Source organism: Rhincodon typus, chromosome 8 (genome assembly GCF_021869965.1).
Source record: "Rhincodon typus isolate 14 chromosome 8, sRhiTyp1.1, whole genome shotgun sequence".
NCBI lineage: Eukaryota > Metazoa > Chordata > Chondrichthyes > Orectolobiformes > Rhincodontidae > Rhincodon > Rhincodon typus.
This window is the reverse complement of record NC_063339.1, coordinates 3,650,316-3,658,996: the sequence shown is the minus strand read 5'-3', so window position 1 is coordinate 3,658,996 and position 8,681 is coordinate 3,650,316.

Genomic DNA, 8,681 nt, shown 5'->3' with positions numbered 1-8,681 from the left:
AAGAATATATAATCTAGAAACAGCATTAAAGTGGGGAAATGAGGTTTGGCATCATGATGTACCTAACGCTGAGGAGCAGGATGTACAGACAGACAGTAACCAAAACACCCCCCACCACCCCCCGCACCCCCACAGTCAGATCACAGTCTCAGATGCTTGAAAGTAAGGCAACCTTTTTCTTGAGCAGTATTTGGAGCTCTCTCTCTGAAAAGCCAATGGGAGCAGAGTCCTTGAATATTTTTATGGCAGAGTAAGGTAAATTTTTGATAAGTGAAGGGGCTGAGAGGTACTCAGGGTAAGCAGGAATGTGCACTTGAGGGTACATCCTGACCAGCCACGGTCGTATTGAGTGGTGGGGTAGCCACGAGGGGCTGAATAGCCTCCTTCTGTTCCTGTGTTAATATCTGATGAACATACCGACGATGAAAGTTGGGAATTTTCACTCGACGTCTTTCCCTGCTCGTCTGAGCCTTTTGGATGGATTTTCCCACGATCCACACCTCTCCATCATCTTACCTTCTGGCTGGTGTTCCCGCTCTGATGGAGCCACGGACCCAGAATATTGGCTCAGCTCCCCTCTCCATGACTGCTGCTAGACCTGATGACCATTCCCTGTCTTTATTTCAGGTTCGACACGGGGTTGGGTTTGTAGCTGGTTCTGGGGGTGAACCTTTCCACAGTGAGCTATCACCCAACCCCAGTATAGAACCCTCACGTACAAGGCCATGCAATGACTGAGTTTACACTGTTTGTGGAGCTAGCTCTGAGCAAGTTGGCTGCCGCATTTACATCATAACATGTGATCAAAGATATTTCATTGGCTGGTTAGCCTTCTAGGAAATATGAGTCTGTTCTTCACCTGTACTGCCCCAATCAATGGGACTAGACATCGTCTAATAGTCTTCTGGCTGGTTTCTCATTCACTCCTTTATTCAGAGAACAAAAGGGGACACTGTTTGGCCTGGGATTTGCTTTCAGTTCATCAATGAGTCCCACTCCCCTTTTCCCTATGCACTTTCATATATGTAAATATTCATCCCATTCCATTTTGAAGGAACATCAGAGACAGGCAGCTCATTCCACATCTCCACTGTGAAAACTGCTTCCTCATCTCCCCCTCTTGTTCATTTGCCAATTCTCTTCAATCTGTTTTCCTTTAGTCACAGGCTGCCCTGCTCCTAGAAATAATTTTTCCTCATCTACTTGGGTCATTTCGACAGCTCCTCATCTCAGTCCTATCCTGTTCCCTTAAACCTAGCCATGGGACATGCAGGGTTACAGGCAAAAGATAGATGGTGCGTCTGGGTGGGCTGGTCTTCGGTGGGTCAGTGTGGAATTGTTGGGCCGAATGGCCGTGCTTTCACACTGTAGGGATTTTATGATCTTCTATGATCTCCTCCTCAACTTCTCTGCACTCAGCGAAAGAGCCCGAGATTCTCCAGTGGTTCCAGAGAACTGTGAATGACAGCTGTCTGGCCAGTTTGTCTGAGGAAGGATGGAACTGTGTTAGAGGCAGTTCTGAGATGATTTCCCGGACTCATTCCAGGAGTGGGTGGGTTGTTTTCTGAGGAAAGATTGGACACATTGGACTTGTACCTGCTGCAATTTGGAAAAGTGAGGGTTGATTGGATTGAGACAGGTAAGATCTTTATGATTCTCGACAGGGGGGGTTGTGAAGAGGCTGTGTCCTCCTGTGGGAGAATCGGGAATGAGGGGGGTCACTATTTAAAAATCAGGCGTTGCCCAGTTAAAACCGAAGTGAGATGACATTTCTTTTCTCTCAGAGCGTCATGCAATTGGAAATCTTTCCCTGAAAAGCTGGTGGAAGCTTATGGGCATTTATTATCATTCTGGACTTTTTCACTGTTTCATGTTGATCTATATTCTTTTCTTACTCTGTAACAACACTTTATTTTTTTTTATTCTGTAAGATTTGTCCCTAGGTAACTAAGATGGTGCCATTAAAGGCAGCCATTGTAGAAACGTTCCACTGTAATCTTGTACTGGAGTACATGTGACAATAAAGGATATTCTGATTCTGATTTCTAAGGCAGACGAAGTTTAATTCTTGATAAGGAATGACAAGTAATCAGGGATATACAGTAATGTAGAGACAAGGTTACAATCAGATCAGCCATGACCTTAATGAATGACAGCACAGGTCTAACAGGCTGAATGGCCTACTCAAGTTCTTTGTTCATTTGATGAATAGCAACATAGAAATGCAAAGAGACTTGGGAGTTCTAGTCCAGGATTCTCTCAAGGTAAACTTGCAGGTTGAGTCAGTAGTCAGGAAGGCAAATGCAATGTTGGCATTTATTTTGAGAGGACCTGAATATTAAAGCAGGGATGTACTACTGACGCTCTATAACGCTCTGGTCAGGCCACATTTGGAGTATCGTGTGCAGTTTTGGGCCTGAAGCGGGTTTAGAGGAGGTTCACGAGAATGGTCCCAGGAATGAAACGCTTAACATATGAAGAACGTTTGAGGACTCTGGGCTTAAACTCATTGGAGTTTAGAAGGATGAGGGGGGATCTAATTGAAACTTACAGAATACTGAATGGCCTGGACAGAGTGGGTGTTGGGAGGATGTTTCCATTGGTAGGAGAGACTAGGACCCGAGGGCACAGCCTTAGAGTAAAGGGAAGACCTTTTAGAACGGAGATAGGGAGAAACTTCTTCAGCCAGAGAGTGGTGAATCTATGGATTTCACTGCCACAGAAGGCTGTGGAGGCCAGGTCATTGAGTACATTTAAGACTGAGATAGATAGGTTCTTGATTATCAAGGGGATCAAGGGTTACGGGGAGAAAGCGGGAGAATGGGGTTGAGGAACTTATCAGCCATGATTGAATGGCAGAGCAGACTTGATGGGCCGAATGGCCTAATTTCTGCTCCTATGTCTTATGGTCTTATAGAATGGTGACGATTTTGCAAAAGATATTGGAATGTATTACACAAACATGTTCCCTTTATAAGATGAGAAGTCTGTACTTTTGCTTCTGGCATAAACTTCCCTGATTAAAAAGAATTGCTGCACATCAAAAATGTATAAAGTAGAGCAGTGAAATATTTAGAGTTTCTGTAAGTTCCCCTTGATTTTTTGGAGGGGTCTTTGGCCGGTGGGTAGAGCAGAGCCAGTCAATAGGAAGTTTCGGTGCATCTGAGCTCAGTTGTGGAGAACAGTGAGAACAAAGAACAAAGAAAATCACAGCACAGGAACAGGCCCTTCGGCCCTCCAAGCCTGCGCCCATCCAGATCCTCTATCTAAACCTGTCACCTATTTTCCAAGGATCTGTATCCCTCTGCTCCCTGCCCATTCATGTATCTGTCTAGATACTTCTTAAATGATGCTATCATGCCCATCTCTACCACCTCCGCTGGCAACGCGTTCCGGACACCCACCATCCTCTATGTAAAGAACTTATACGCGGTTTGATCTTCACAGCATTCTGGTGAATGTTGGATCAGTGCTGGGATCAAAACCTGAGGAGGAGTGGGGAAGATTAGAATCTGATTGAGATATGATGGGGCCCACATCTGGCTCACTGTTGATAAACATAGCGTGATATATATGGATAGGAGAGACGCCACACCCATGTCTGAATCAAACTCTGATGAGAGGAAGAAAAAGGAAATCTAGGTGTTAGGGGATGACTTTCTAAAACTCCAAGAGCAGCATAAAGCTGTTTTGGCTGAGAGGATCCATCTCCAGGTCAATCCAATGCTAAACTATTGGGCCTTGGCAAGCTTCAGGTAGATTTCCCTGCGGCCAGATTGTGACTCAGCATAAGTGAAAGGCTTTTGTTTGAGTTAAAATCTCGGCCATAGTGTTCTTTTCACATGGTGGGAGGTGGAAGGAGTTTCTGCACCAAAACTAGCACCAGTGTAAAGATGAGTAACAAAAGGGGCAGACACAAAGTGCTCCTTGCGATACAGAAGTGACCTCAGGAAGAACTGATTGGGGATCGATGGGAATTTGGAGTTCACAACTCAAATAGATCAGCCATAAACGCATTGGAAGGTTTGAAGGGCTGCTCCGAAAGGATGGTTGTACAATAAATGGATTGACTTTAATTTTGTGCATCCAAGTGGAAAGTGACATTAGAAACATCAAGAAAAAAGGAGCAGGAGTAGGCCATTCAAGCCTGCTCCCCCATTCAACATGACCATGGCTGATCATCCAACTCAGTCTCTTGTTCCTGCTTTCCTTTATTTATTTGTTCACGGGATGAGGATGTCGTTGGCCAGGCCGGCCATCCTAATTTTCACAGGGGGCAGTCAACCACATTGCTGTGGGCCTGGAGTCACATGTAGGCCAGACCAGGTAAGGATGGCAGTTTCCTTCCCTAAAGGACCTTAGTAAAACAGATGGGTTTTCCAATAATTTGCAAGAGATTCATGGTCATCATGAGACTTCCAGATTCTTATTCGATTCATATTCCACCATCTGCTATGGCAGGATTTGAACCCGCGTCCTCAGGACTTTACCTGGGTCTCTGGATTCCAGTGATAATACCACAAGACCAGTGCCTCCCCACATCCTTTGATCCCTTTAGCCTATATCTAACTCCTTCTTGAAAACATTCAGCATTTTGGCCTCAACCACTTTCTGTGGTAGAGAATTCCACAGGCTCCCCTCTGTCCGGGTGAAGACATTTCTCCTCATCTCAGTCCTACCCTGTATCCTTAGACTGTGACTCCTGGTTCGAGATTCCTGGATCATCTGGAATGTCCTTCCTGCATGTCAGTGATTGAAGCCAAGGTATTGGGCAGTATCTCTATATCGTGAGGGCCAATGACCTTTGAACTGGTCAGGAACTAGATGCATATGGAAATGAACAGACAAATCAGGAGCAAGAGGAGACTATTTGGCCCCTCAAACCTGTGCTAGAATTCAATAAGACCATGGCTGGAGTGATTGTAATCTCAAATCCACATTTCTAATTATCTCAGCTAACCCAGCTTCACTGGAACAAGGCCCAGCTGATCCAATCTCACCTGCGGTGCAGTTTTTGTCTGTTACTAATTTAGTCCCCTCTCGGTCTGTAAACCATGAACCATGGCAGATTAATGAAAGATTTCAGTTTCTAACCAAAGTGCAGGACAGACTGGAGCCTGCAACAGTGGCACCAAAATCCCCAGGACCCCAAGGCAGAGTGAGTCATCAAAAACAACTGTTTTCAAAAATCACTATGCGCAAATGTTCAAAGTATTGGAGCAGGAGAAGGAAGAAACAAAGTCAAAATAGGTATTTAAAACATCTAGGTCTTTGATGTTTTAATATCACTCTGTGCTGCCATTGGTAATTAAACTGAGCAAACCTGCAACTTTCTCCAGACAGTTAGTCAGTGCTAAGAAAGCCTCAGATTTAATCATCCTGCCTCCTGCTTTAATGCAATGTTGAGGAGACAATGTTTAATCAATGTGCTCCAGTCTTTTCATAACTGCAGACAAAATTCTGCGCTGGATTTTCAGAACTGTGAGTCAAAAGTTACACCCTGCTATCTGTTCACCTGTGGAGCTTGCTCGATGATTATCACACTCACTGACAACAGGAAGGTTTTGTGTTCAAACCTGATGCTGAACAGTGCTGACAAATCCAGCGCAGCACTGAAGGAGCGAGGTAATGCTATGGCCCATTTGAGATGCAAAATCGAATATCTATCTGATCTCTCAGGTTGAACTAAAAGATCTCAGGATCACTACTTTGAACAAGAACAATGGATTTTTCACCAGTGACCTGGTCAATATTAATCCTGCGACCAATGTCACAAGACTCAGTACTGGAGAAGGGCCACTGGACCCGAAATATTAATTCTGCTTCTCTCCAAAGATGCTGCCGGATCTGTTTTTGATTCTAATTCCCAGCATCTGGGATTCTTTTGTGTTTTTTCTCACATGAGCCTTGAAATATACTTGTAGTTTGTGGAAGCTTGCTGTGCATAAATTCCTTGCTTTATTATCTACATAAGGCAGTGACTGTATTTCAAATGACAAGCATGTTAGCTTAAAAATCAGCTGAAATAAATGTAGGTGATGGAAAACTGGGACAAAACCAGAAAATTGCGAGAGAAACACAGCAGGGAGCATCCATGGAGAGAGAAACGGAGTTAACGTTTCAGGTCTGGCGTCTGGTCTTAAGAAGGGTCACTGAATTTGAAACATTAACTCTGCTTTCTCTCCGCAGATGCTGCCGGATCTGCTGAGCTTCTCCAGCAATTGCTGCCGTTTGTTTAAAATAGGCCAACCCAAGTCTTCAAATTCTGACCAACCACAGATCCGGTTCACAAACTCTTTTTCAGCCTTTGCAAACTGGCCTCTTGTTTACCCATGGTTAGAGACGTGGCTGCAGAGACAGAGACTGTGGGGATCAAGTCACGTTATAGCAGTTTCTCCAAGTGAATTTTGCCTTGTCCAGAGCAGTGGAATGGGAGGACATCTGGGAGGGGCAACTGAACTCAAAAAAACAAACGTTTAGTAAATGAGATAGCAGGGACTGCCGATGCTGGAGAATCTGAGATAACAAGGTGTAGAGCTGGATGAACACAGCAGGCCAAGCAGCATCAGAGGAGCTGGAAGGCTGACGTTTCGGGTCTGGGCCCTTCGTGAGTGATATATAACACTGACCCTGGTGGGAAATTATGGAACAGGTTAATATTAATTTGTCCAAATGTGACACAGAAATGTAGAAAATAGGAGCAGGAGTAGGCCATTCAGCCCTTCAAATCTACTCTGCCATTAAATATGATTATGGCTGATCATCCAACTCAGTCCCACGTTCCCATTTCTCCCCATTCTCTTTGGTCCCTTTAGCCCCAAGAACGATATCTAACCCCTCCTTCAAAACATTGGCCCTAACTCTGTTCTGTGACAGAGAATTCCACAAGTTCCCCACTCTCTGGGTGAAGGAATTTCTCCTCATCTCAGCCCTACCCCGTATCCTTTCGACTGGGACTCTGTTTCTGAACTCCCTAATAATCAGGAACATCCTTCCTGCTTTTACTCTCTCTCGTCCTGTTCTATGAGATCCACCTCACTGTTCTAAACTCCAGTGAACATAATCGATCCAGCATCTCCAGTTGATGAGAAATAAAAATTAGGCAGACCTCATTCGGAAAGGAACATCTTCCAAGGTAACTAAGACATGGTGGAAGAAACGTGTGTTTATAGTCTTCCTGTTTTCAACTCTGCAGCCACTGATGTTATTCCCTCACCTCGTAGCTGGGACTTTTGATCAATGTGGATTGCTTGGGATGAGGAGTGGGCCAGGGAATCTCAGAGATAAGGAGCAATGCCTACTCTCAGTTCATTCGATAACTTTGGAATTCACTGGCCCAGACGCCTTTAGTGCTCAGTTGATATTCACAGCTGAGATTAATAGATTTTTGGAAATTAGGAATTGGGGTTGAAGTTTGGGCAAGGGAGGAGTGAAGGTGAAAGACTGGGCATGATCCTACAGAATGTCAGGGCAGCTTTGAGGCGCTGAATAGCCTCATTCCTGGTCCTGGATATTAATCAATATTGCCATTTGCATTCTATCGCATGACAGTCAGAATGGTAAAAGAGATGGATCTTAATCTTTCCCCATTTGGCAATTCGTATGAATTTAATAATCTGTTCTGGGGGGTCAGAACAGGCTGAATAGGCTGAATGGCCTCAAACAGCTAAACGTTCTGTGATTGTGCTGTAACGTCCAGGCAGGAACCAGCAAAAATTAATGTGAGAGTTGTGGAAAGATCTCCAGCACCTGGCTGGTTCACTCACACCTTCCAAATGCTGGCATTACACAGTCCGATCCCACATGACCTCCGCCTCACACCAGCTCGTTCCCAGAACAGTGTGAGAAGAACAAGTTCATAGTGTCTTGGCACTGTCTCTCTCAAACACACATCCCAAGAATGAATTTTTGAAAAATGAAAGTGTTGCTACAGCAGGTTCAGAGTGAAAAGCAGCATTTGCTTTGAAATAATTATGGAGGTGAAACTTGTGATTTGTCTGGATCTGTCAGTTTTCATGCTTCAGCGTGGACAATGTAGCTCCATGATACCTATCTTACTGACTCAGTAAGCTGACACACACAGATCCAACATCCGCTCTACAGGCCAGAGATAACAATGAGGCGAGACACAGACAGAGCAGTGCTGAGGGATTGCCTCACTGTCCGAGGGTCAGTGCTGAGGCAGTGCCTCACCGTCGGAGGGTCAGTGCTGAGAGAGCGCCGCACTGTCGGAGGGTCAGTGCTGAGGGAGCGCGGCACTGTCGGTGGGTCAGCGCTGAGGGAGCGCCGCACTGTCGGAGGGTCAGTGCTGAGGGAGCGCCGCACTGTCGGAGGGTCAGTACTGAGGGAGTGGGCACTGTCACAGGGTCAGTACTGAGGGAGTGCCGCACTGTCACAGGGTCAGTGCTGAGGGAGTGGGCACTGTCGGAGGGTCAGTGCTGAGGGAGTGCCGCACTGTCACAGGGTCAGTGCTGAAGGAGTGGGCACTGTCACAGGGTCAGTACTGAGGGAGTGCCGCACTGTCACAGGGTCAGTGCTGAGGGAGTGGGCACTGTCGGAGGGTCAGTACTGAGGGCGTGCCGCACTGTCACAGGGTCAGTACTGAGGGAGTACCGCACTGCCAGAGGGTCAGTACTGAGGGAGTGCCGCACTGTCGGAGGGTCAGTACTGAGGGAGCGCGC